At 39.4% G+C, this 27,652-nt stretch overlaps 1 protein-coding gene across 2 annotated transcripts in view; it reads right to left on the bottom strand.

The window, feature by feature from the left end:
• pcdh11 (protocadherin 11) overlaps window positions 1-3,780 on the bottom strand; it is a 163,374-nt gene extending 159,594 nt beyond the window's left edge. The window contains exon 1 of one of the 2 annotated variants that reach the window (XM_078954096.1): window positions 2,978-3,780. The gene's annotated coding sequence lies outside the window, so the exon portion shown is untranslated. The remainder of the gene's footprint in view (window positions 1-2,977) is intronic. The other variant, XM_011480064.4, reaches the window with a different exon arrangement.
• Between the last annotated feature and the right edge of the window lie 23,872 nt (window positions 3,781-27,652).

Raw genomic sequence — 27,652 nt, 5'->3', positions numbered from 1 at the left:
GTTCATAGCAAGTGAGCTTGCCGACAAATGGGAATTGATTAAAATTAAGGATTTTATTACAGTGGTTCAGAATCTGCAACAACTGCAAGACACTGGTGCAACACGTGCAAGGAGACTGCACATATCTCACAAAGCAGCCGCATGAGACTCATTACAGAACAGTTGGACAAAAAAGAGGCATTGATCACTGCAGTGGTTTTCATTCTTCACACACAGGGCACAGTGTTGTGCAGCAATCCTGTCAAAAGCACTATGAGAGATATGCTATTAGGTTACGGCAACACACTTCATGAAATGTTCATCTATCGGACGGCGGGCAGGAATTTTTTTGACCCGTGATCACCAGAATGTTCAGAGCTGAGCTCAGACGATGTAGAAGTCCATGATCCATAGAATACAAATAATAATCCCGATGCCTGTCCTTTGGATTAACAGAAAATGATTTCCTAAAGAATTAAGGAGTGCTTATCTAATGAATTTATGCAGACTCCAAATACACACAAAGATAAAAGTATCTTGAAGGTTGGAAAAAAATTCGAAGGAAGATAATTTAACTCATGTTAATTTAAAGACACCATATTTCTAACATTTCATATTGAAATTAGGACCTAAAAGAAAGCCTAATGCTTCCATAAGCAAGGCACATCTGATTAGCCCCTGTTATTACCTTGATGCAGGTTATTTTCCCTGCTCCATATGATTTCCCAGCATTTGCTTTTCTTTTCATTTGTCAAAACTCTTTGCAAACCTGTCCATGAGGGATAAACTAAGTGAGTGAAGGAACTGTGCTGCAGGGGAAAAAGTAACAACGGGGAGATTCTAGGTGTCAGTTAGAGTGTCTCCTGTGCTTACATTTCATTATACTCCTGAAATGCTTCCTGAAATACTATTTTGAGCCCCAGACAGCAGGTTGAATCCAGCAGGCAAACTCAAACCTTCCTCTTGAGAGGTAGAGTGAAGGGGAGCTGACCAGCCCCTCGATCACAGCGTGATAGACGGGTCTTCCTGTTGTTTGCATCCAATGAAAGTAGCAGTGGAGAAGAGATATACAGCCACTGTCACTAACAGCCTTCACCCCCTAAAAATGCTCTTTTTTGGAAAATTTCAGTAGGTTACTCCGAGTCTGAGACAAAATAAGCTTTGATAAATCAGCTGTCAAGCACTGCTTTTGTGAAAACTGTCTCTGTATTCAAGGAGGTTTGAAGGGAAAGAAAAAGTTCTTAGTCCTGGTTTTTGTTTTTTGGTTGAAAACAAAATTGCAGTTGAGCATAGATGGATTTGGTAAATTTCAAACAATTACCTAAAGCTAAATCTATTCTGTATAGAGGAAAATGAAGTGTCCAACAATAAGGTTGAAATCAGGACAAAAGCAAACCTGAACTGTATGACAGAGTAATAGAGTTTAGGTAAAAGTCAGACTGCACAGAATTTGGTGAGCTCTGAGTCTCTGATAAACTTGAATCCTAAATAGTTGCACGATTACCACGATTAAATGATCACTGGCCAATCCTTTATTTACATTAGCTGGCTGGCAAGCTAATTTTCAACATCATAATCCTTTTCCTCAAGAGGGCAGCCCACACATGCAAATGTGTATGTATACATAAATATATGGAGTTCAACTTTATCCCACTTGGCCTCCTGGCTTGCTAAATTACTGATTTGTATACATATAAATTAATGTTTGCTTTAAAACCAAGAGCTAAACTTTTGTTAGATCTATCACGGACCCATTTGACATTTTTTTTTAATGTCATATGAAAATGCTATCGGTATTTTGGGGAATTTGGGAAATCAAGATGATGACAGTTTAAATAGACACATATCAGGCTTTTTTTTATTTCTTATTAATTGGTTTGGTGAATATGGACAAAGCGGCTCCGAGACGATATCAGACCGCAGATGTAAAACATAGCAGCAAAACAAGCACCAGAAAGGTCACAATTTATTTAAAAGACAGTTTGGGAATATTTCAACTCATTGACAATGTTAGTTACCAATATCCAGATTCCCATAACACACATGCGCACACACACACACACATATATATAGCGTGTAAAAAATGTGTATTTTTACAGTCAATGGAGTGATGAAAATGCATTTAAACGGTATAAAAGAGAATAAAGTATTAAAACTATTTTACGCCTTTCATATACATTTTCAACATTCCATCAACTGTGAAAATACGTGTTTATCTAAATTCGAATACAAGTTTGTTTTAAATTTCAAATGCTTTGTTTTTAAAACTGTACTTAAAAAACACTGTAAAATCAAATCAACAGATATCATAAAGAAGTTGAAACAACCAACTGTGGCTGTTAAATCTTTGAACAGCTAAGATTTGACCTGGCTGTTGGAGCACATAACAGCACAATGCAAATCCTGCTTGTTAAGTGTTATTTGTCCCAGAGTGGCTTGATGATCAGAATAGACAGAAAAGCCCCTGAGGTCTGTGACAGGTGAACTGGAGATGCTGGAGCGCGCTGTTGCTGCGCATTGACGCACGGAGCCTAGCGGTCGCGGTGCTACAATCCGGACACATAAGTCCCTGCAGTTGGATGGTTTTAAACAGAGTGCCGGTCTAAATCGTGATTTATGATAAATTATACTAAGTAAAGCCTGAAGTAGAGTTATCCAAAGCAATAATCCACACTTTTGCCGAGAAAAAAGTCGCATGATTGTGGCGGCACAAGTGCATGTTGTGGTGTGAGCAGCTCCAGCCAGGAATTCTCACGAACACTGAAATGACACAGTACCGCCACAAAACGAAGGATCTAACTTCAGTGTTGCCCATTTTTTGGTTTTGTTTTAGGTGCACAAAACCGGTTCCGGCAGTGCGCATCCGCGATCATGTTGACATGTTCAGGCTGCAGAAAATGCGCTCCGGACATAAACCAGTTATGTTAAACGGTCAGAAAATAATGGATTGTAATCATTGGAACACTTAAGTATTCTGAGGAGAAAAGGAAACACTCACCTTTAATACTCGGTAGAAAAAGGATTGGAGGGAGGGAAAAAAGTCAACGGTGAATACCGTGGCGAAAACGCATCGCCGGAGCGGAAAAAAAGAGTGCCATGAATTAGTCTGAAGTGAGAAAACGTGCAGACAGGGTCCTCATCAGAATGAAAATAATAAAAACCAATAAAAAAATGTTATCCACTCTAAAAACTTGTCCATGCGCTAAAACAAAAAAGGTGGTCCCGGCGTGCAAGACGCAAAATGGCAAGCGGAGCGATCAACTTAGTTAGGAGAAGATGCTGTAATTCCTCTTCGGCTGTCTTCAGCTCGCAATCCCACAGGCGGAGATACGCTGTGATCCAAGGCTGTTTCAAAGAAACTTTGTATCCCTAGCCTTAATGTGATTTTGGAATTTCACCAGCTCAGAATGAGAGTCGGGCTCGCTTTAATTGCCCTTTGTGCTGAGAGCCTAACTTCAATCCAAGAGGGTAAAAAAAAAAAAGGATAAGAAAAAAAAAAGAATAAGGAAAGACTTCTAATGAACAACTGACACCTTAAACCAAATTTATTCAAGAACCACTTCTTTAACGGACGTAAGGTAGCGCACGCTGCCAAAAAAGAAAAGAAAATAACTCTTAAATGAGGGGTGCAAAGAGTGCATCGTTCCCCCAGTGGAGTTGGATCAAAGTGTGCCTCAGTGCAGCATCACTTACAGGAGCCGGGATAGGCGGTTCACCGTATCTCTCTGCTAAGCTGTGGATGTCTCAGTAGTATTGTATGAACTCAGTTCCTCAATGCTGCCCACCTCTCTCCCTCTCGCTGACATCACGGAGGAGGGAGGAGTCACGCGCAGATTTAAGAGCCTCGGTGCTCTTAAAGCCGCACTGCGTTGGAGAGATGCGTGCGCCAAAGTGAGCTGCTGCTGCTGGAAGATGGGATGAAAAGCACAAACGTCTGTGCTGAGCTCAGAAACTCATCTCAATGCAAGTGGCAAGTGGGGGGCACTGTTCCCTTTTAAACCACACCGTTTTTTGTTATTTCTTACTTTTCAATTGATTTGTTATCAAAAAATATAATTATTGTTCTATAAAATTGTTTATCAAAAAAAAAAAGTCTACTGTGTTGTATATGTTATTTTTTTCTATATAGCCAGACCCTAAAATTATATTCATTCAAACCATCATTGTGATTGAAATTAGGCAAACAAACAAATTAGAAACATAACCATAAAAATACCTTTAATAATAACTACTTTATGCACACAAGATAATACATTGTTCGCACAAAATACCAAGACATGCGCTCAAAATGCTAATTAAATGCTAATTTGTGGCCACAAAATAGCAAATTGTGTGGACAGAATACTAATATGTGCGCACAAAATGCTAATTTAAGGGAACATTTTATGTTACGTTTTTTCGATATCACTATTTGAAAAACAGCAACTACATACACTATATGAACAAACAGTATTCACTCACCTGCCTTGAGTCACAATTGAATTGAAGTGCCATCCCGTTCCTAACCCATAGAGTTCATTATGATATTGGTCCACCGTTTGCAGCTAATACAGCTTCCACTCTACTGGGAAGGCTGTCCACAAGGTTGAGGAGTGTTTATAGGAATTTTTGACCATTCTTCCAAAAGCACATTGGTGTGGTCACACACTGATGTTGGTCAAGAAGGCCTGGCTCTCAGTGTCCGCTCTAGTTCTCCTTGTAGTTTATCTTACAGGTGTTCTCTGTTGCTTTTTGCACCGGTGCACAGTGATGTTGGAAGAGGAAGGGCCCTGCTCCAAACTGTTGGTTGGACGCATTGATTTGTCCAAAATGTTTTGGTGTCCCGAAGCAATCAGAGTTCCTTTCAATTAAACTAAGGGGCCAAGCACAAGTCCTGAAAAACAACCCCGCACCATGATTGCTCCTCCACCAAATTTCACACTTGGCACAATGCAGTCGGAAATGTACAGTTCTCCTGGAACCTCCAAACCCAGACTCGTCCATCAGATTGCCAGCTGGAAAAGAGTGATTCGTCACTCCAGAGAAGGCGTCTCCACTGCTCCAGAGTCCAGTGGCGGCGTGTTTCAGACCACTGCATCCAACGCTTTGCATTGCACTTGGTGATCTGTGGCTTGCATGCAGCTGCTTGGCCATGGAAACCCATTCCATGAAGCTCTCTGAATACTGCACTTGGGCTAATCTGAAAGTTACATGAGGTTTGGAGCTCTGTAGCAATCGATTGTGCAGAAAGTCGCCGACCTCTTTGCACTGTGCGCTTCGCTGAAACCTCTCCGTCAGTGCTAAGTTGCTGTTGTTCCCAAACTCTTCCATTTTGTTATGATAGACCTAAGCTTTAACCTAAAACAATTGTAAAGTTTGACAGAAGGATGATGAATTACTTATTTTATTTACATCATTTTACTCTTCTGTATGTTGTGTTTAATACACTTAAAAAAGGAGGGGGGGAAAGTACCAATCTACCTTTTTCCCTGTGAGAAACACAGCAGCTCAGGCTTTGTTGTCTTCTTTTTAACTGTCAAAAAGAAAAAAAATATAAAAGAAGAATCCTAAAGCCAACAGCATGTTTTTGGGTTCTGAGTGTCTGACTTTGTTCTCCTGTTTTCCTTCTTGTAGCAAAAGTTTTAAGGCAAAAAAAAAATCAAAAGAGAAAAACTATTACCCCCACTGTGACAAATTTTATAATGTGAATCCACTAGCTTCTATTCAACAATAAAAACATTTATTGCATGTAATGCACAGAAAGCTGTTTGAAGGTGGTGTTCAACCTTGAATTGATTATTCTTGAAACCCAAATAGAACCCTAATTTGCAGTTATTGCTGCTGCCTAATCAATACAGATTAGTTTAGTGGTCCAATGGCAGATTTTCCTTTATTGTTCATTGCAAAATCTCTATGTCAGTCTATAGGTAAGGGAAAATGTTGGCAAATAGGGTGGTTTTGGTGTGAAATTATGCCTCTAAGTTAAATAAAGCAGATAGTTTTTTAGGGCTTTAAAAAGATTTGCAATAATGAACATCCTCCTTTAATTAACAATGCTCAGAAGGACTTATTTATAGTAAATTGAGTGCATTGGCAGTTTGACACTACTTTTTTTATGTAGATGAAAAGGTGTGCCATTGATTTTGCAGTTTGACCTATGTACAAAAATGACATTAATGAACATTGTCTTACTTTTTTAAGAATACATCTTAGAAACTTGTTCCCAAAACAATAAAAAAGGCTCTGAATGACAAGAAACGTTTTCCACCAAAGATTTGCATCTGTGTTGAGTTTTTGATAATAGCATTAAGCATTAAAAATATCTGCTGGAAGAAAAGTGTGTTTCTTAACTGCTTTCTGCTTTATTGTACACTTTTAACTACAGATGTAGTCAACCAATAAAGGCAAAAATAGCAAAAAGTCTTCATAGATTTAGTTGTAGTTTTTTCCCCTCTTAATTTAAAAATATATAGATATTATTTTAATGTGTTTCTGTGAGATGAACGGTCACCTTGGAGTGACCTTAAGGAAACTTTTTAGAAATACAAACTTAAATTTAAATAGCATTTTCAAGTAGCTCCTTACATTTAAAAAAAAACATACTCTTATAAGCACTGCGTGAGAAAAGAATAAAACAAATAAAGGGTCTAAGCCACAAGACATTTTAAAAAGGTTTTAGATTGAGGTAACAGAAGATGTTAGTCTGCCCTGTGAAAGACTGTGACGGTGTTCCCCACCTTCACCCAACAGTAGCCAGGATAGGCTCCAGCAATCTCTTGACCCCATAAGAGATTAACCATGCAGGTTAAGAAGAATGATGGATAAAAGATCTTAGTCCTTAGGATTTTTGGTGTCTGATGCAAAGCACGATGAATGAAAACAAATTGTGGACCTGGATGAGGGGCTGCTGAGCAGACCATTCTGTGGGCGAGTGTCCTGACACTTCTGACTAACTGAAAGTACACAGTCACAGGATGTCAGTGCAAATATCTGCAGAGTAGAGTGGCATGTGTCCTTTCTGGCTGAGATGTGCAGCAACATTTTGGAGCATGCACAGAGGCACTTCAAGATACAAGGGCTGCCCCAAGTCTCATTACTGCAACTGGTTAAACCTTAGTCACAACTGCCCTTACAGGGAAACCTGTGCGAGGTACACAGGTGGCCCTCATAAAATATTAAGGTCGTAGACCGCTCAGTGAGCATGTTGAGCAAAAATGTTCATGAACTTTTCTTTTCTATGGGCATGCTCCAGGCAACAGATTGTAGTGAATAAGTTTACGACATGCGTGGTAAGTAAAGGTAAAGAAGGTGAAACGCAGGCATGTTTTTCAGATTGTGACTTTTTTTTTACCCCCTATATCCTGTTAACTGCACAAGAAACCCATTAGTACTGTTCATGAAATAAGAGCGGGCTCCTTGTGTGCCAGTCTTGCTGTTAGAAATTAGGAAATTAAGCACAATGTATTTGGTGTGGACTTCCTACGGATGTCCTACGGGTACTTGCTATCACCTGTACACCCCGTGAGTGCAGCATTCATGCGTCATCAATAAGAAGCCAGTGTGCACACCACACTAATGACTTAAGTTTGGCGTAAGGACACCATACAACAGCATCCAATCATACGTCCGTACAACTCCTTATCCTTACAGATACTTTATGATACACACGCCACACAGCTGTACGCTCCATTTTCACAACATACCTTAAGGTGGCCACACAAGACGCACCTGCACTCCCCTTATAATGAGGCTGCTCCTCTCTCCTGCTACCATGAGTCCAGACAACCCAAAAGCCCACAGCACCTGTACGGATCATGTGAATAAAGCTTTAGAGATAGACATTTATATTTACCTAGTTTAAAGGCCAAAAGTCTAGCTAGAAATCTCATTTTTTAAATAAAAATGGAGAATTTTAAACATGAGATATCTCATATGTGTTCATTTTTCACAAATTTGTCACTTTTTTCAGAGTCACCATAGATGAAGAATTCAAATGATAATTTTGAAGTGCAGTTTTGCCTTAATCACCTTGATGTAACACTGGATTGTCTCCATATAGTATTAGGACCTTTTATAATGAATCCATAGAGTCCAAAGTGAACTTTAGTTTGGTTGCATCCCAGTCCAGGCTTTCTAAAGGTGACCAAACATCCTCAATCATGACACAACAAGCCAAGCAAACAGACAGACTGAAAGTTGAAACATTTATCAAGATTTTTTTGCTATCCTTTTACTGGACTACCATGACATGCTACGTCGATTGCCAGCATGCAATGTTTTTTTCCCCTCTATTATGCTAACATTGACATGCAAAGATTTTCTTATGAAATGGCAACATCAGGCTCAGTTTTGGGCTAAAAGGCATTTGGAAACATTGTTCCTTTAAACTGCTCCATACTTCTTTATCCCTGCAAACACTCATGTGTCTGTGTGTTCAATCAATGACAATCCAGCTGCTTGTTCACTTAAGAAACCTCGTAAGCATTTTTGCATTGACAATTTGAGTTAATGTGAGTGACAAACAAGGCTCGAAACACAGAATGTAGTTGACAGGATTTTAGTGTCTTTTGCTGATGTTTACATCTTTGTGAACTAAGTGGGCAACTGTGGAGCCAGCAAAAAAGATCCTCAAACATGCATTTTTTGGTGCTTTTGTCATGTTCTTGTGGCAATCTTTTGTGGCAATTTTTCAATGATGGAGAACATATGTTGACAAAAAATTAAGCCTAAAATTGCGTATCTGAGTATTTCTTTATTTAAATCTTTTCTGAATCAGAAGCAGATGAAAAAATGTCATTTGAAAAAAGCTTGTAGCAGTGACATAGAAGCTATACTTGTCAAGCTCCCTGCTCCGTTTCATTCTGACGCATCCACTTCCACACAAACATTGATCCAAGTACGTCTTTGTTTTCCTCGTCCATGCTGGCATCTAGCTCAAAATTGTATGGCTGGATAGTTGCTCACCATTTTTGTTGCACCACTAGTGTTTGCATTTGTGGGAGAGCCTGCAAATAGATGGATGATGGGAAGTAGGGTTGGGCTTACTCTGCGCCAGCAATTCTGCCCACAAGTCAGAGGTGATTTTCTGATGAACTCCTGCCGCTCTGCCAAAAACTGTGTCCTAGAAAACAACAGAAGTGTTTTGATTTTAGCTAAAAATGGCATAAATATAATTAAAAGACCACCGGGAACGCTTTTACAATAGATCAAAAGACGATCGGAGTGGGACATATTGATGCTCTGTTTCTGTATTAATATCTTGGATGTAAGTATTTTTGCAATGTTATACTTTTAGTCATTAATTAAAGTGGGACTTAATGCAGAACAACTGAGTGCTGCATGGATCTAAACATGACTCATAGTTCAATACATTTTTAAATCTTATGGTGAATTTCTAAATTCTAAATATTCGTCTTTCACATTGTGTCTTTATAGATATTACCAAGACAGATCATTTTCTTTACCGCATTTTGCAAATGTAAGGAGTTTTTCTGCACACCTTTTAAAGAATCATAAAGAGCATAACTTAGAGCCCACATTCTAATACATATTATCAGAAAAGCACAGCTGGGCAATAAAATAATCAAAGGAGAGTTTTTATAAAGTAAGTTACAAGGTCACTCTACATTAAGCGCTCTGACGTGTGGTGCTTCGTTGGTTCATTATACGACGATTTTCTGCAGTTAGACTTCATCCTTTCAGTTTAAAAGGCCTTTTGTTCAAGGACCCTGCATTTCTGTTTCATATTGTTTACTTGTCAATTTGTAACTCACTAACGATACTAAGTCGACTTATTAACTTACTGAATTACTAAGGTTACTTTTTCTTTTTATTTAAGTCTAAATTGTTCATATTGTTTCATCTGCTTTGACATCATCACCATGACCTGACACTCACGAATGACTACAGTGTAAATACATCTTTAGATACTGTTAAATTCAGCAGAGATTCTTTTAAAGCTAGATAGACATTGAGAAAAGTTTTCTTTTCTTTCTTTTTAGTTTCTTATCCATGAAGGCCTGCTTTGTCTCCATAGCAACTTTCAAGACCATGTGAGATTTACAGCAACGAGTTTAAACTATTGCCGTTACCTCCTTTTTGTTCTTCTTCTTTTTCTGTTTCTCAAGGATGTCTGGAGAACAAGAAGGATTTGAAAGACATGAAGTGGACAGACCGAAAGTAATTCAATATTTGCTTATACCATATTGAATGGTGAAATAGAATTTCAGAAAAAAATGTGTTGAAGCAAAAGAATTACTAAAAGATAGCTTGGATTCGAAATATTTGAAAAAGATATTTAACATTTTGAAACAGAAGTGATATCTAGCACGCCAGAGCAGAAGATAGGACTGTGAGCAAGTTGACTAAAGCAAAGACATAAATTGAAAGAATTAAATATTAAATACGCACACTGTAACTTGCAAGGTCAGGGAAAAAAAAAAAAAAATCTTGTAAAATGTACTTCTTCTGAATATTTGTTCCTTAATTCTCAGAGATCAGATATGGAGATGACATACTTGAATTCATCCATTACTCCTTATTAACCTTTATAAATAAATAAATAAAGAAATGTCGCAGTGGTCACAGATAGCAAGTTCTAAACCGCTGAACATGACACAAAACAAATTTTAATACAAACACATACAATAAAACCTTAAATGAGCATCCATGATTGAATCATTCTGTCTGCAGCCTTCAAAATCTGTGACCCAGCATTATCATTGTAAAGGGTTCAGCCAATTAGCCAGCAGGAAACAGTCATCCACTGTTGCCTATGAACGATTCAAATAATCTGTTGTAGAAAACGAAATGTCAAAAATATGTGTTTTCTGCTGTTTTCTGTCATGTTTTACATGTTCAGGTGCTCTACCAGCATTTCTTTTACTCTTTAAAGCGTTGGTAAATAGCATGGTTTCTTTCCTCAAATGGAACACATCTCTTTTTCTTTAAAGACGGCGGAAAGCCCTTCATGGTAAAATAAGAAGTATTGATCAATAATTAATGAAAGCCTATTTACGACACAGACATAACTGTCTGTGTGCAAAGATCTGTTCCGTTATAAATAATGTAAAGTACAAGTGATTATTGAATGATAATGTGCAGGTGTAAAGCCTGCCGGATAATGATTAAGCTGTGCCTGCAAATAAACAATTATTCAACAGATGACCTTTTTATTTCTTTTCTATTCTGATCAGCTTCATTTACAGAAAATAAATAAATTCCACGTGTTAGCATGTTGTTTTGCTACCGCATTCCTCAAGACAAGAATTTGTGCAAAGCGTTATTTTTTTTTATTTTTTTTGGAAAGATTAAAAAAAAAAAACTCTCAGTAAGATAGATTTTTTTTTGAATATACATTTTAATGATTGTCTCATAAAAAACTGAAAACTGCTAACAGATTATGATGGGATGATGCGCTTTAATAGAGCACTTTAATCTTGAAAGACTTTGCCAATAAGAATAACAAAATCAATGTTATGGTTATGAAAAGGTTTATATTGATTTGCAAACACACTTCAATCTAAGAAGATGAGTGGTCCAAACTATGGTGGCAACATGTCCTCCAACACAAGGTTAAATTGGAGGGTTGAGATATTTTTAAGACTAAAAGACTCCATTCATGAAAACCTTGTTAACACACCCAAGCTTTCATGTCCCCTTTTGCCTAGATTTTTCTATATTTGTTTAAAGTAATGAGATCCAGGTTCTTTTCCTGAAGCATATGCTGTAAACTTAACAGGTGAAAGACCAAATGTGTTGATTTTATTAGAATATTTCTCATGATTTTACACTAAGCTAAATGAATATCACTTCATATGAAGTATTTTATGAGACAATCCTCTTACAGAAACCTCTTACATAAAAGTATAAATACAATTTTTTTATTAATTTTTTGATGCATAATGTTGATAATAGTCCTCAATATTGACTCAGCTATGGGAAATTTCAATAAATATCAAAAAAAAGAAACAATAATTTGCTATCACTGTCATGCAATAATAACAAAGCAAAATAGTCATTTGACTGCCTAATTGAAAATTTTAACTTTTAACCTTTTTCAATGGAAACAAAAAAAAATATTTATTGTGAAATATGTAACCTTAATGTTGTATTTTATGTTGGTTTTAAAGATGGATGCATAAAATTATATCATACTGCTCTCTGGGCATCTTTCACTTTCCAAAGGAATAACTGACTGTTAAACCGTCCTTTGTGTGTTGTTTGAAGAAGGCGACTGTACATGCTGTGGCGATGCTTCCTTCCATCTGTCTACTGTGAAGCAAAGCCTGGGGCAACACAGTCAGACAAGAATTGTATTCTTGGCTCTCTGTATTGATAAAAGTCCCACCATATATGCATATTATAATCTATGTGTGTGTTATTATTCCTTCAAATTTGGTAGTAAAAAACACAAAAGAAAAATATCTTATGAAAGGGTTGAATGCTTTGTTTTTGGTCAGAGGCTCTGAATCTACAGAGCATTTTGTTTTGTTCACGAGAGATTTACCTATAAAAAAGGCAGGATTTTGTACTTAATTAGCACTGTGTTAAATATTTAGTCACTCTTACCATGGTGGTAAAAGAAAAAAAAGGTGTGACGTAAATTGTAACAAAGGATGTACAGGACAGCAGTAATGGTTTCCCTATTAAATATCTTTTATAACATAGTTGCTTGTCTTAAGCATTTTTTACGTGTATTTCTTCCAGGAAGAATCCGACCAGTGTCACACAAACACATGGTGAGATCAGTGCTCCCACATATTTCCATCTCAACCATGACTTTTGGGGTGTGCCAAGCGAAAATAAGAATAACACTTCCATGATCGCTTAGGAGTCATTATTTGGCTCTCTGCCTCCCCAGATGGCCGAAATGCTTGATGTTCTCATCACGTTCTGTTGCATTTTCTCTGCTTTGAATGGTCTGTGTACACAACCATTGTTTGATGAGTAAAATTGAAGGCAAGCCTTGTAAACTGTGGATGCCCTCTTGCCAAAGACAAGCCATTGGAAAGACTGTGTGCAGACATCTCTTTTGCACTCTTGAGACTTCATGCTACTTAGCTTGAGGCTGGAGAGGGGGAGACGGTTGTTTTATACTGAACTAATGGACAAAATTGTATCCGTGTTGAACGATAGTTAAAGTAATTACCGTTTGTGAACAGCATTCAGGCCAACATTCAAGACAAAAATGATGGAAGTGGATGGCCAAGCAAAACAACATGATTGTATGATACAAATTCTTGTGTGAAAAGCATGGGAATAATGATGTCTAATGGATTAATCATTACACTGAGCGAGCATTCTTATTCTATTTTTTTTATGGACCCACTTACATGCACACATGGCCATGGCCGCACAAATTTATTCACAATCTTCCTATAGAGTTGATCTTACAAAACCTTACATCTTCAACTATTGCTGCAAGCTAATTATTTTCTTTCTCCCAATAGGCTGTCACTATTCATTTCTTTAGTGTCATGTCCCTTATTATTTATTTTATTTTTTTGATAAGGCACCAATGCACAGAAAAAAAGGCTTTCAGACTAACAAAACAAAAAATACTTTATATGTTGCTCTTAAACATTCCAGACATCTTTTTTTTTACTTTCTTAATTATACTTCCAACAATAAATATATGATAAAAACTGCTTTTATTTATTTTTTTCCTTTTTTGGTCCCAAATCACAAACTCCAAACAAGCTAATGTTACTTCTGCACAGCACATTTGCCTCTGCCCACCTAAATGTAATCACAATCCACAGTGAATCCAGTTCAATGCATGCACCAATGATGGCCAAAATGCTCTAATATCTGACGTCTTTGGCACACAAGTGCACTGTTGGACAAAAATTGTAAAGTGTTTGAGGTAACATCCAGGTGGAGGGCAAGTTTTTTTTACAAGCACAGTAGATGGTCTGGTTTTTCGGCTTCCACACAATGCTGCTCCTTTTGTCCTTCCATTTACTTCTTCATCATCCTTCTCTATGCAAATGCTACATCTGCAGTGCACTTCAGCCTCAGAAAATCATACTATCAATCACAAACAACTACATGTCTTGCATGCCCCCTTCACCCAAATCTTCAGTGAGACTTATTATCCTTTTTGCCTTAAAAAATTCCTGGTCATTTTATCTCCAGACTTACTTCGATTATCCAAAATTCTGTTCAACCAAGTACTTAAAAGTCCCACTGACATGTCTCCAAGAAACCTTCATACCTCCACTGGTATGTCATCAGAACTAATTGCCTGCCCTCTTTTCATCCTTTTCCAAGCTTTTCCCACTTACTCTTTATTGAACTTTTTTTAAACTTTATGTCACAAAGTTAACCTCTTGAACCAGTTTATCACTCTTATGTAATTGATAATAATAATAATAATGATAACAATAATAATGGAATATATTTTTTTCTGCGCTTTTCCAGATACTCAAAGTGCTTAGAAAGTGGTGATGAAACTCTTTACAGTATAACCTCCATCCTTTAATAGATTCAACTAATCATACCAACACATTTCATGTCTGTTATCACTAGATCCTATTTTGGGGATTTTCCAATCAAAGTGTTTCTTTTTACCTGTTACTACTAGTTCTTCCTGTCTTTTTCAGTAAAGTTTCAGAAAACAAATAAAATACCTTCTATTTAGACATTACCACCTTCTCCTTTACTTAACGTTTCATCTCTTCATGTTCATGTCCATGCCCTTATTTCTTTGCTCTTCCCATTGTCCCACATTTTCAGACTAACCTGTTCCGCTGTATAAACTGATGAACTATCTTATTTTACCACCATCTGGACATCTAGATTCTTTTCCTAAACAATAAATCTACCCACCACCATTCCCTTACCTCTGTTACCATCACCGTTGTGCCCACTGACGTCTGCATCCATGCCACTATCGCAAATTTGGGAATACATGCAATTTTCAAGTCACTTCAGGTTTCTTTTTCTTATCTAACTCACTGCCAACTTTTACTATATCACTAATGACAAGATTGAAGCCGGCACATTTTGGTGTTTATCCTCAAACTCCTCACCCTGAATGATGCTCTCTTAACCTACAAGACCTTCTTATCTGACCCGTCAGGACGATGGATACAGTTACATTGTTTTGCCTACATATACCAGGAGAGCTGCACTGTGGTGTAGTGGTTAGCACTCTCGCCTGGCAATGGGAATCCCCTGGTTTGAATCCTGGCTGGAACCTTTCTGTGTGGGGTTTGCATGTTCTCCTATTGCATGCGGTTTTCTGTAAGAAATCTGGCTTCCCCCAACAATCCAAAGACACGATTCATTGGTAAGTTATGGTTCCAAATTGTCCCTAGGTGTGAATGTGTGTGTCTTTGAGATTGTGGCTCCAGCAACCCTATGACTGCAAAAGGGATTCAGCAGGTTTGTAAATAGAGGGATGCCATGATGAAACTGTCAGAACTAGACTGTGTGCTAATGCTCAACACACTTTGGATGTTCTTATAAGGCAAACACAACACAAGGACTATTCAATCTCTTTGTTCTGTGCTGTGTTGATTTGACAAATTGAAAGAAAATCCTGGCATTTTTGGTTTTTAAACAAGACTTTGAAAAAGCTTTAACATTCCAGTGTTGCTTTCACTCAGTCTGAGGTAGAGATGCTCAGTTGAGTTGTGGACTTAAGAGGCTATGACAGTAAAAAAATTGAACGAAGTGTAGGCTGCTGTTTCACTAAAAAATGAAAAAAAAAAAAAAAGAACAATACCACATTCTGAGAATGCTATAGAATTACAGACAATAGAGCCAAATTACTTGGATCTGAAAAAAGAAATTGTGCCCAACATATGGGACACGATTTATCTGACTGTATGATAACATCCATATCAGTCATCAAGAAGACTTTTTTTTTTTCAAAAAAGTAAGCCGCGGAACTGTTTCGCTAACATAATGCCATCTGTTGTAGATGAGTCAGACTTAAGTTCATCCAAGACTTCTTTCTTGGAAATGTATCAGTAACAAAAGGGCAAGTGATGTTTAGTGATTTCCTGCATAGGTCAGATGATTGTGGGAGAGCTGCTGGCTGACAACAATTGAAAGAAATGTTCTTTTTTAAAAACCCCAACTCCAAAAAAAAAAAAAATATGTAAACTAAATAAATGAATAAATAATAAAAATAAACACTTTTTTAACCGTACAATGACATTTCAAAGGAGGTGCTGATAAAGGTCTAGTCATGAGTGATTAAGTGGCCACTTCAAAGCTGCTGCCAGGCTTAATCATGAGATGATTTGCAGTTACAACGAATCATCACGAGTAAGAAGAACAGACTTTTAGGAACTGGAAAAAGAAATAAAAACTACAAAAGTACCACTCTTTTGTGTGTGTGTGTGTGTGTGTGGGGGGGGGGGATCTATGCAAGGACCTGAAAAAACAACCAGTAAATGAAAAACAACATTGGCAAGGTTAACAATAATATGGGCAGGGGTTTTAGTAATAAGCTACATTCACAACGCATGTTCAAACGGCTACTATCAATGGGAAGTCTTTGTTAGTAAATGCGCGTTTCGGACTTCTGTTCATGTGTCGTTCTGCAAGTTTCTATGACCATATTCGAGCTCTACACACAAAATACGTGTTCATTAAATGCACGTTGAAAGTTAAGCCAGATTTAACTTTGACCTATCAGGGACTCTGATTTGGTAGTGATGTTCGGATGACGTGCCTTTTAATTCATGGAAGTTTGAAAATTGATAATGCAGGAGAAATTAATAATTGCAATTTGTGCTTAGCCACAATTATAGGACACACAAAGTCTTTCATATTTTGGAATAAAGCTGAGAAACAAAAAACCTAGGACAACATTTGCAAGATTTGTACCGCTTCAATTTTCACATCAAGCCTCTTTCAACTCTAGGTGGTGGACATACGCTAGTACCGGGTAACGACAGTCCAATCTGAACTCCAATAGGCTCAACGCTGATTCAAAAATGCGTGTCACACGTCCCATGTGGACGTAAAATAAAATGGACACTACTCTCATCTGGCTGGAGTCTGTTTAAAAAGAAATGTTCAGTGTTCTACCAGGGACATCTACGGTGGCCCAGAAGGGTCACAACACAACACATTAACTTTATACACAACACACTAACTTTACACACAACACATTAACTTTACACACAACACATTAACTTTATACACAACACACTAACTTTACACACAACACACTAACTTTACACACAACACATTAACTTTACACACAACACATTAACTTAACACACAACACATTAACTCACAACACAACACAATAGCTCACAACACATTAACTCACAACACAACACAATAGCTCACAACACAACACATTAACTCACAACACAACACATTAACTCACAACACAACATATTAACTCACAACACAACACAATAACTCACAACACAACACATTAACTCACAACACAACACAATAACTCACAACACAACACATTAACTCACAACACATAAACTCATGGCCCAGAAGGGTCACAACACAACACATTAACTTACCTCACAACACATTAACTCACAACGGAAGTAAAGCAGCAATTGAAGTGCTTTTATTCTGAAATTTCTACTGGGCTGAGCAGCTAACTACCTAACAGAAAGTAATGTCACAGTGAGCTGTGGAGGGAGCATGTTATTGCTACAAGAGAAGCTAGCAGCAGTGTTGCCAGAAACTTTGTCTTTACTACGGTTCTCCTTCCTCTAAACACACACAATATGAACACACACTCCTCCCTCCGCTCTGACACCCCCCTCTGTCGCTGCACGCGCGCTCCCCTCCTCTCCTTTTTTCCGCTCCGTCCTGTGTGTGCGGGTGTTGGGGACTGCACGTGTCTGTGTGAGAGGACGGAGCGGAAAAAAGGAGAGGAGAGGAGCGCGCGTGCAGCTCCCTCCACAGCTCACTGTGACATTACTTTCTGTTAGGTAGTTAGCTGCTCAGCCCAGTAGAAATTTCAGAATAAAAGCACTTCAATTACTGCTTTACTTCCGTTGTGAGTTAATGTGTTGTGAGGTAAGTTAATGTGTTGTGTTGTGACCCTTCTGGGCCATGAGTTAATGTGTTGTGTTGTGAGTTAATGTGTTGTGTTGTGAGTTATTGTGTTGTGTTGTGAGTTATTGTGTTGTGTTGTGAGTTAATGTGTTGTGTTGTGAGTTAATGTGTTGTGTTGTGAGTTAATGTGTTGTGAGCTATTGTGTTGTGAGTTAATGTGTTGTGTGTTAAGTTAATGTGTTGTGTGTTAAGTTAATGTGTTGTGTGTAAAGTTAATGTGTTGTGTGTAAAGTTAGTGTGTTGTGTATAAAGTTAATGTGTTGTGTGTAAAATTAGTGTGTTGTGTATAAAGTTAATGTGTTGTGTTGTGACCCTTCTGGGCCACCGTAGACATCAACAGTCATCAACTGGTTGTTTGAGGCCTGCTAAATAAGAAAATCATAAGTCTGACTCTTTTGTTGGCCTAAAGAAAATGTATTTTAATTCTAATTTTAATTGTTTTTAGTTTTTCCAAAAGTTTAAAAGGAGGAAAAAGATGAAATAATGTTTAATTCTGAAGCTCTATACACACTGGGCTGTGCTTTCAAGAATGTGCTAAACACAGGTTATTGAATAGCGACTCGTCGCATTTCGGGCAGACACTCGGCAGAATTGCAGGTTACTCCCCTAGGGCGGATCAGTTAATTAACCCACCTGCTTAGCGTCCTATTTAAGTCAGGTGTACAATTGTTCATTCTCTCTTACCTTCAGCGCTCATTCTTTGCCCCTCCCTCCTCCCCGGCTTCCACCTGTGGGCTCCGTTACGGGGGTTGTTACCCGAAAGTGTATGGAAAAAATAAGTGTCTCAAGGAATTGAACGGAGCCTTATGCCAAAACGAAGTTGTGAATCAAATTGTGAATGTCAACCTAAAGATGTTGTGAAATAAATATTCTTCTACAAGAGTTGTCTGACTGAAATGTGCATTAAGCCCATGGTATGTACTTTGGACAAGCAGAGAGGGGCTTATTTTTCTTTTCCAATTATTTACTAGCACGTGCCACCTACAGTTGGAAGAGGCTTGGTGTGAAATGTCGAAGGAGTGCAAATATTGGGAATCTGTTCCAGGCTTTTGCGTATCAGCTATAGTTCAATATATGAATGACTTGCTTTCATTTTATTTAAGAAGAATTAATTTATCGTCCTTAATAAGTGTTCAAACAACCAAATCAGAGTCCCTGATTGGTCAAAGTTTGACCTGGTTTAACAACTGAATAACTGAAAAAACAGTCTTAAAAATGTGCATAGGCACGAATGCGAGAGTTTTGAACGGGGAAGCCTGAATTGGGTGTTCATATAGACTTTTAATCGGAAGTGGTCCCCTGAACGCGCCATGCTGAGGGCGGTGTGCACAGAGCTGAACAGGTGGAGGTAGATAAATGTAGACAAAGCTAGATTCTTTTAATCCATCCTGAAAATAAAATGTCTAAAACTCTGGGTCAGGAGTTCTCAGCCCCCTTCCTTCCATTACAAGTCTCCAGTAAATGCGAGTGGGGCAAAAAATAACTCAGATTTCTTCATGTGTGTCACGTGTGTTAATCTTCCATAAGAACATACAGTTTAATTTTAAACAATCTTTTTAGGAGCGTAAGACATTGTAGAGTGTAAAAGTGATTGAAAAATACTAAAATATGTTGCTGAAAGAAGAAAGTCTGGCTGATGAGACACTAACATCCTGCAGCAGTTGGTGTCAGTCTATCATGCACATTAGCAAGCTCACTGTAGCTCAATCAACCGCAGTCTTCAAAGGTGAATTTATCTATCCCCAGTATGTGTCCATCAGAAGGAAAATGTTGTATTGATTACTTGTCTGGAGGGCCAACATACTGCAGCTGAAAGTGACGGAGAAACTCAGCTCAGCTCTGGTGACAGACAAACTCTAAAAGAGTAACAGCTCAAGCCTGAATAGAGAAACTATCAAGCAGATGTTTATTGTGCAAGAAAAAAACAAATTCATCTGAGCAGTGTCACACAAATACAGAGTACTAAGCAGTTACCAAACTCATATCATATCATTATGCCAAAGCTATGGCAATCTGCCAAATGCAGATAGCAAAGCAATAAATGTGCAAATTCAAATGAATCTTCTCAGTAAGAAGAAAACCGAAAAGAGAAAAAAGGGAGATGGAAAATTATATCATTGGTATTGGCAATCTTCTGTCGTGTTTGGTCGTCAGCCCTTCACTTTTCTGTTTTTGTTATTATTTACTGAATATTGTTTTTTTTTTTTTTGTCTTTTTTTCCGTGTGGGAAGGCTGAGTCTTTTTGATAAGTGCTAGTTTAGAGACCATTTACAAATACAAGTCTTACCTGTAAACTTAAATACAAAATATTAGCAACCATAACTGAGTATTACACAAAAATCTTATAGTGGGCATCTTTTTCTGTTCACCCATATGTTTTCTGTACTCCCTTGTCTGGGGTCACGGGGTTGCTGGAGCCTATCCAGCTATCCAGGCGATGATGAGGAAACATTGCTAGTCCATCATAAGGCAACACAAAGTCAGCAACCACAAACACTCACATTCACATCTAAGGGACAAGTTAGAATTGCGCACTAACCTTTGAAGGATGTTTGGACTGTGGGGGAAGCCTAAGTTCTAGGAACAAACAAACACATCCATGAGGAGAACATGCAAACTCCACACATAAAGGATCAGTCGGGACCTAGGCCTTTTCGCTCAGTAAACTACAGAGCAGCCCGCTTTCATCAAACATGCAAAAATTCAGCTATTTCAAAAATCAAAATTCTACAAGGTAAAATATATCTTAACTTTGCTATTTTTGTAATTTTGCAAAATAAAATCTATAGAGGAGACACATTCTGTGCATTTATCATAAGGCTTTAGGCTTCAAAAGGCAGCTTATGCAATAAAAGAGTTAAAAACGTGAAGATATACAAAAAGCAGAAATTAAGAAAACAAGAGGATTTCTAAACAAAAACTAAATGACATCTTCTGATCAGGGAAAGTTCTTTGATAACTCAATGTATCTTTGCACTGTGGGGTTTCATCAAACTCAACCCCTGAGAAAGAAGATAAAAAATAAAACGAAGTTAAAGTCCACATTGAGGCAAATGGGAAATGTAGCTTCATTCTAAAAGTCCTTTAACATGTTAATACTGTATATACATGTATTTTTATTTTAGTGTGAAAAACAAAATAAGTGTATTTTTTCAGAAAAATGTTTAATTTTGGGGTTGACAAATTCTCAATAGTCACTCCCTTTTCATTGTTGAAGTAGCTCCACCATCTCCCCACAGATTTGCTTTTTGAAGGCTTAAAACAATTCGGTTGGAAGTGCTGCTCTTTTGTTTTTCTTTTTTTTTCAAGATGCAAATTTAGTTTGTAACCAAACTCCACACTTTTTTGTCATAAGATTTACATGAAAAGCCTGCAGTCCGTCGAGTTTTGAACAGATTCTGGTTAAAAGCAGACTAAGGATGAGCAATGAAATGGAAAGCCTCAAGGATCGGAGGGTGAAATTCTAATTCCGTGTGCTTGTGTGTGTGTGTGGGTGTGTGTATGTGTGTGTGTGTGTATGATGTGTGCATCCATGAGGGTACTGGTAGCAGTGGCAGGAGGGGGGACATTGAAAGAGCTTGCTGGGGAGCTAAGCTGGAGTGTGGCTGCTTTAGTGAGCAGCAGATCTAACTTGGTCGGTAAACAGAGGCTCCAGGGAAACTTCTTTTTACATGCAGGCTGCTGCTGACGAGATGGAAGTATTCTGTGATTCTAATATAGTAAGCTCATGAAATCACCATCAAAAATTAGGGTATCAGCCAGGACTCCGGAGGCAAATCCTCAAATGAAAATGACAGAAAATATACCAGACATGAAAAATATAAACTTTTTGGGGTTTTCAAACTGGTGTTGGTGTGTGTGTGTTTTTTTAGAGTAAATTAATAAAGAACTAGGATATTTAGAACCAAAATGTCTTATTATTCACACTATATTCTGTACAAATTCCTAATTGTATAACTTTTTGTGCAAATCTAACTTTCCAAAAGCAACTTTGGGAACAGATTGAGCTTTTTTTTTGTCCCTTTCCACCCAACAAACTAATTTTATGGTTGGGATTTTCAAAGAGGATATTATATATTACGAGTTCCCATTTGCATCTTAATATTTTGCCTTTGAAAAGCTGTGTCAAAAGCGGACTCAAAATCTGACTTCATGTAAGAAAAATAAAAAGGGGGTTTTAGTGTTTACTCTTAAATGAGGTTGAGATTCTACCTCAGAGAGTTAAAATTTCCCTTTTTTCCCCCCCAGAAGCTTAGCGTAGCTGCAGATAGTCAGCCCTGGCAAATCCAAAGACTCAGTTTTTACATTCCATCACAAATTCAAGGCTTTAGCCTCTGAAGTCAAGCTAGAAGAAATATTGATGCGAGTTCACACACATTGCCCACACTGTCCTGGGACGCTGAAATAATCCATGAATACTTAAGAATTGGCATTACTGTTTAATGAGCCCTCTTTTCCTAGTCTATTATGAACTAACAGTGTAAGCACAGTTTGCACAGCTGTATCTGAAAGCATCAAAAAGATGAGACAGACCTCCTCAAGATATCTGTTTTGTCTTCCTTTCTTTTCTTTTCGAGTGATGCACCTGTAATTTATCTTCATCAACTATTGTGGATATCCACAAAAACAAAACCCAGACCTGAAAAGTATCAAATCAACAGCACATTTTTCAAAAAATGGCAGATCCAATTTTGTCTAAGTCCCAGAGGCTTCCCTCTAACTGTTGGTGTTCTGACCCTTCGCTCATTTGATGCTGCTTTTTGCAGCCGAGCAGAGTCTTTTCAAGATTGGTTCTGTCTTCTGCAACCTGTAAGAAGGGCCTCAACAGGATAAACGCTAACAAGATGTCCCAGAGATGATCCAAAAAAGCTTCCTGATGACATGCAAAACTGCCTGTCCAAATTGCAAATGGTCTGCATGAAATAGAAATGATGGAACACTGTTTAGTTCTGACAGCTGGAGAGATATCATTGCCATTTAATGTGAGATGTGGAAGAAGAAAATGCAGAAAAAAAATGCATTTTAATCTCCAAATAACTTCACTCATACTCTGTTTTTTTGGTGCACAGCTTTCTTGACTTAACTGTCTGACTGGATTTGCACTGAACTGAACTCAAAGTTTGTCCTCTAGAGTTAACTTAAAAGTATTCCATGCACTTCACATCCTAAATCAGCACATATCACACAGAAAGCTTTTTCCAGCTTATTTCTTAGGTTTGATATGTTCACTCTGTGCAATCACTGCAGCTTTTCTCTCTTGCCACAAGTCAACTTGCTGTGTCCCATCTGGCCTGGTGAAATATTAAAGACCCATTTTGCTGCTTTAAGTATCAAACTGAGAGAGCTCCTTGCCATTTCACTGTCTGTTCCAACACCCTTTCACATTTTGTTGGAGTTGAAGGAAAAAAAACTTTTTCTTTGGCTCCAACTTTGATTATCGCTTGTGAAACATGATCGATTTTATTGTTTTTTCTGACATTTTTGTAAAAATGTCAGGCAAACATGTGCATTATTCTTTTAATTAAAAAACGTATAAGAGTGAAGTAATTTACACTCACTGGCTGCTTTATTAGGCAAACCTGTCCAACTGCGCATTAACCAAATGTTCAATCAGCCAACCACATGGCAGCAGCTCGATGCATTTAGGGATGTAGACATGTTCAAGATGATCTGCTGCAGTTAAACCTGGGCATCAGTGGGGGGGGGGGGGGGGGATTTAAGTGACTTTGAACGTGGTGGCTTGTTGGTGCGAGACGGGCTGGTCTGAGAATTACTGAAACTGCTGATCTACTGCAATTTGTACCCACAACTATGTCTAGGGTTTGCAGAGAATGGTCCAATGACCAGACTGGTTCCTTCTGATAGAAAGACCACAGTAACTTAAATAACTGGTTACAACTGAGGTCTGCAGAAGAGGATCTTTGAACACACAACAAGTCCAACCTTGAGCCAAAGGTAAACCATACTGGGTGCCACTGCTGTCCGCTAAGAACAGGAAACTTGAGGCTTCAATTCACACATGCTCAATGAAACTGGACAATAGAAGATTGAAAAACATTGTCTGGTCTGATGAGTCTCGATTTCTCCTGCAACATTTGGATGGTAGGGTCAGAATTTGGCATCAACTACATGAAAGCATGGATCCATCCTGCCTTGTATGAATGGTTCAGGCTGGTGGTGGTGGTGTAAAGGTGCGGGGGATATTTTCTTGGCACACTGCGGGCTGCTTAGTACAAATTGAGCATGGCTGCAACACCACAGCCTACCTGAGTATTAGTGTTGATCATGTCCATCCCTTTACGACCACAGTGAACCATCTCCTGATCGCTACTTCCAGTAGGACAAGGCGCCATGTCATAAAGCTGGAATCATCAGACTAGTTTCTTGAACATGATGAATAGTTCAGTGGACTAAAATGGCCTCAACAGTCAGTAGATCTGAACTCAATAGATCAGCTTTGGGATGTGGTAGAAAAGGAGACAAATTTGCAGCAACTGTGTGATGCGGCCATGTCAATATGGACCAAACTCTCTGAGGAATGTTCCCAGTACCTTGTTGAATCTGTGCCACCAGGGATTTAGGCAGTTCTGAAGCCGAAAAGTGGTCCAAACCAGTACTAGCGAGGTGTACCTAATAAAGTGGCCGGTGAGTGAAATATCATATATTTAATCATATTCCCTATATTATTGTCAAAAAATAAATTCCTCATTCACTAATTATTTCTGCACATAAAGTGCATACAGAAAACCTTTAAACATGTATTTATACTTTTAACAAAATGCTACATTTTAAAACTAAGAAAACATGGTATGGAAGGTCACGTATTGGTATAGGAGGCTTGTTCACTGACAGATAATTTTGCATACTACAATATCAATTATTGCGCTTAAACCAATCATCTTATAAAAAAGATACAGCTTATAAAATGTGATCGTATTTAGTGCCATAATATCAGCTTTTTGTCAGCTATGTTTGTCATGGTGATACAAAATCGATTACTTGAACTGCCTCCTGCATTGCCGTTCTATGTCAAACGCTTATAAATAATCAATGTTTTTCGAATGACATTAAAAGTACTTTTGCAACTTTGTGTGCCTAAAGTGGTATCAAAATATGGATTGGGTCCGCTCGAGATGCTGCAAACTGTCTGGCTCAAATGATAACACCGCAGTGAAATTGGCCTGTGTGCAAAGGTTTGCCAAGGGTGAAGATAATAAAGGCTTTATACCCACCACCTCACCCTCATATTGATCAAAGAATAACCTGGAAATTTATCAAAACAAAATGTTTGACAGGGAATTCAGCAACAAGAGCATATTAAAAATGCCACTACAGCACAAATAGATCAAAGGAAAGTTTGGCCAGTTGGTCTTTGGCACAATCTGTCATGGTCCCGTGGGGATTCGAAAGGACCCAGGCGCTGGAACCCGGAAGAAACTCGGAAACGAGGTGTAAGTATAAGAAAGATTTAATTTCTCTGAAGGAGAGTCTGTGACCAAGTCTTTGTTGCTGCGTGGCGGCTGACTGGAGGGTGGAGGCAGACGGAGCTCGAGACTGAGGCTTGCTGGATCCGAAGGGAAGACGTAGAGTGGAACTGGAGAACTGTAGCCCGAGGAGCACACTCGTGAGGATGATTCCTGAGAGCAGAACGGAGAAGCAAAATCAGCGTGATCAAGCCAAGGTAAGGCACAAGACATGCGAGAGCCAGACTATGCACCGTGGTAAGAACAACGGACTGGCGTTGACGTCAGGTCCTGGATCTTCTGAAGTAGGCGGTTTAACGAGGTGATGATTGGAACCAGCTGGTCGCGTCCAGAGCCGAGCAGGAGAGGGAGGGGGGAAGGTGACTGACAGAGGCGCCATGACAGTACCCCCCCCTCAACGACCGCCTCCAGGCGGTCCAGGACGACGGTCCGGATGGGCGCGGAAAAAGTCGTCGATGAGGGAACGGTCCAGGATGAGGGAGCGGGAGATCCAGGAGCGCTCCTCTGGACCGTAACCCTCCCAGTCCACGAGAAACTGAAAACCCCGACCCCGGCGCCGGACGTCCAACACCCGGCTGGCGGTGAAGGCCGGCGCGCCGTCAATGATACGGGCGGGCGGAGGGGAAGCGGACGGCGGGCACAACGGGCTTTCGTGGACAGGCTTGATTTGAGAAATATGGAATGCGGGATGTACCTTCAAAGCAGCAGGTAGGCGCAGCCGGACGCAGGAGGGGTTGATGATGTGGTCGATCTCGTAAGGGCCGATGTATCTGGGTGCCAGCTTACGAGAGGACGCCTGAACAGGAATATTGCGGGATGACAGCCATACCCTCTGCCCCGGTAGATAGACGGGTCCCACCACCCTGCGACGATTAGCGATCTGGCAGTTGCTCTCCTTGGTGCGGAGGAGAGCCGCCCTGGCCTGCCGCCAAATGTCCTGACACCGTTGAAGATGGAGCTGGACCGAGGGCACAGCCAGATCGAGTTCCTGAGAGGGAAACAGAGGGGGTGAGAACCCTAAGGAGGCTTCAAAGGGGGACATGCCAGTAGCGGTAGAGGAGTGAGTGTTGTGAGCATACTCCACCCAGATGAGGTATTTGGACCAGTCTGCTTCATTTTGCGCCACCAAGCATCGAAGAGCTGCTTCCAACTCTTGGTTTGCCCTCTCAGCTTGCCCGTTGGACTGCGGATGGTAACCAGAACTAAGACTGACCGTGGCCCCGAGGGCGGAGCAGAACGACCTCCAAACTTGAGACGTGAATTGGGGTCCGCGGTCGGACACGATATCACTAGGAATTCCATGGTAACGAAACACATGATGGACCAGGATATCTGCAGTTTCGGAGGCAGAGGGGAGTTGTGCTAGTGGAATGAAATGGACAGCCTTGGAAAAGCGATCAATGACCGTTAGAATTACAGTGTGCCCTTGGGACGGAGGCAGACCGGTAACAAAATCTAGTGCAATGTGTGACCAAGGGCGACTAGGTGTGGGCAGAGGCAACAGATGTCCGGAGGGGGGTGAATTAGAGTTCTTAGAGCGAGCACAAACTGAGCAAGCTGCCACGTACTCACGGACGTCTTTCTCCAAGGAAGGCCAGAAAAACCGTCGACGTAGCAGGTTGGTGGTTCTACGAACCCCCCCATGACAGGCAATCTTAGAGGCGTGCCCCCACGTCAACACCTCAGATCTCAGAGAGTCGGGTACATACAAAGTTCCAGGAGGACAGGTAGCATGATCAGGTATCTCACCTTGGGCTTGTTGGACTTTGTTCTCGATCTCCCAGGTGAGATTACCTATAAAACAGGAGGTGGGGATGATAGTGGATTCAGAGGTAGGTTCCGTAACTGAGTATTTTCTGGATAAGGCGTCTGGCTTGATGTTACGACTGCCGGGTCGATAAGTGATGTTGAAATTGAATCGATCGAAGAACAGACACCAGCGGGCTTGACGGGAGTTTAGGCGTTTTGCACTGCGTAAGTATGCGAGGTTCTTATGATCAGTCCAAACAATAAAGGGTTGTTCTGCCCCCTCCAGCCAGTGACGCCACTCTTCCAGAGCCAGTTTAATTGCCAGAAGCTCTCGGTTGCCCACGTCATAATTCCGCTCGGCTGGGCTCAGTTTACGAGAAAAATAAGCGCATGGTTTTAATTTGTTG

This window comes from Oryzias latipes, chromosome 10 (assembly GCF_053564925.1).
Source record: "Oryzias latipes strain Hd-rR chromosome 10, Olatipes_Hd-rR_3.1".
Classification (NCBI taxonomy): domain Eukaryota; kingdom Metazoa; phylum Chordata; class Actinopteri; order Beloniformes; family Adrianichthyidae; genus Oryzias; species Oryzias latipes.
Note: the sequence above shows the minus strand (reverse complement) of the source record. Positions and strands in the feature narration are given on the sequence as shown.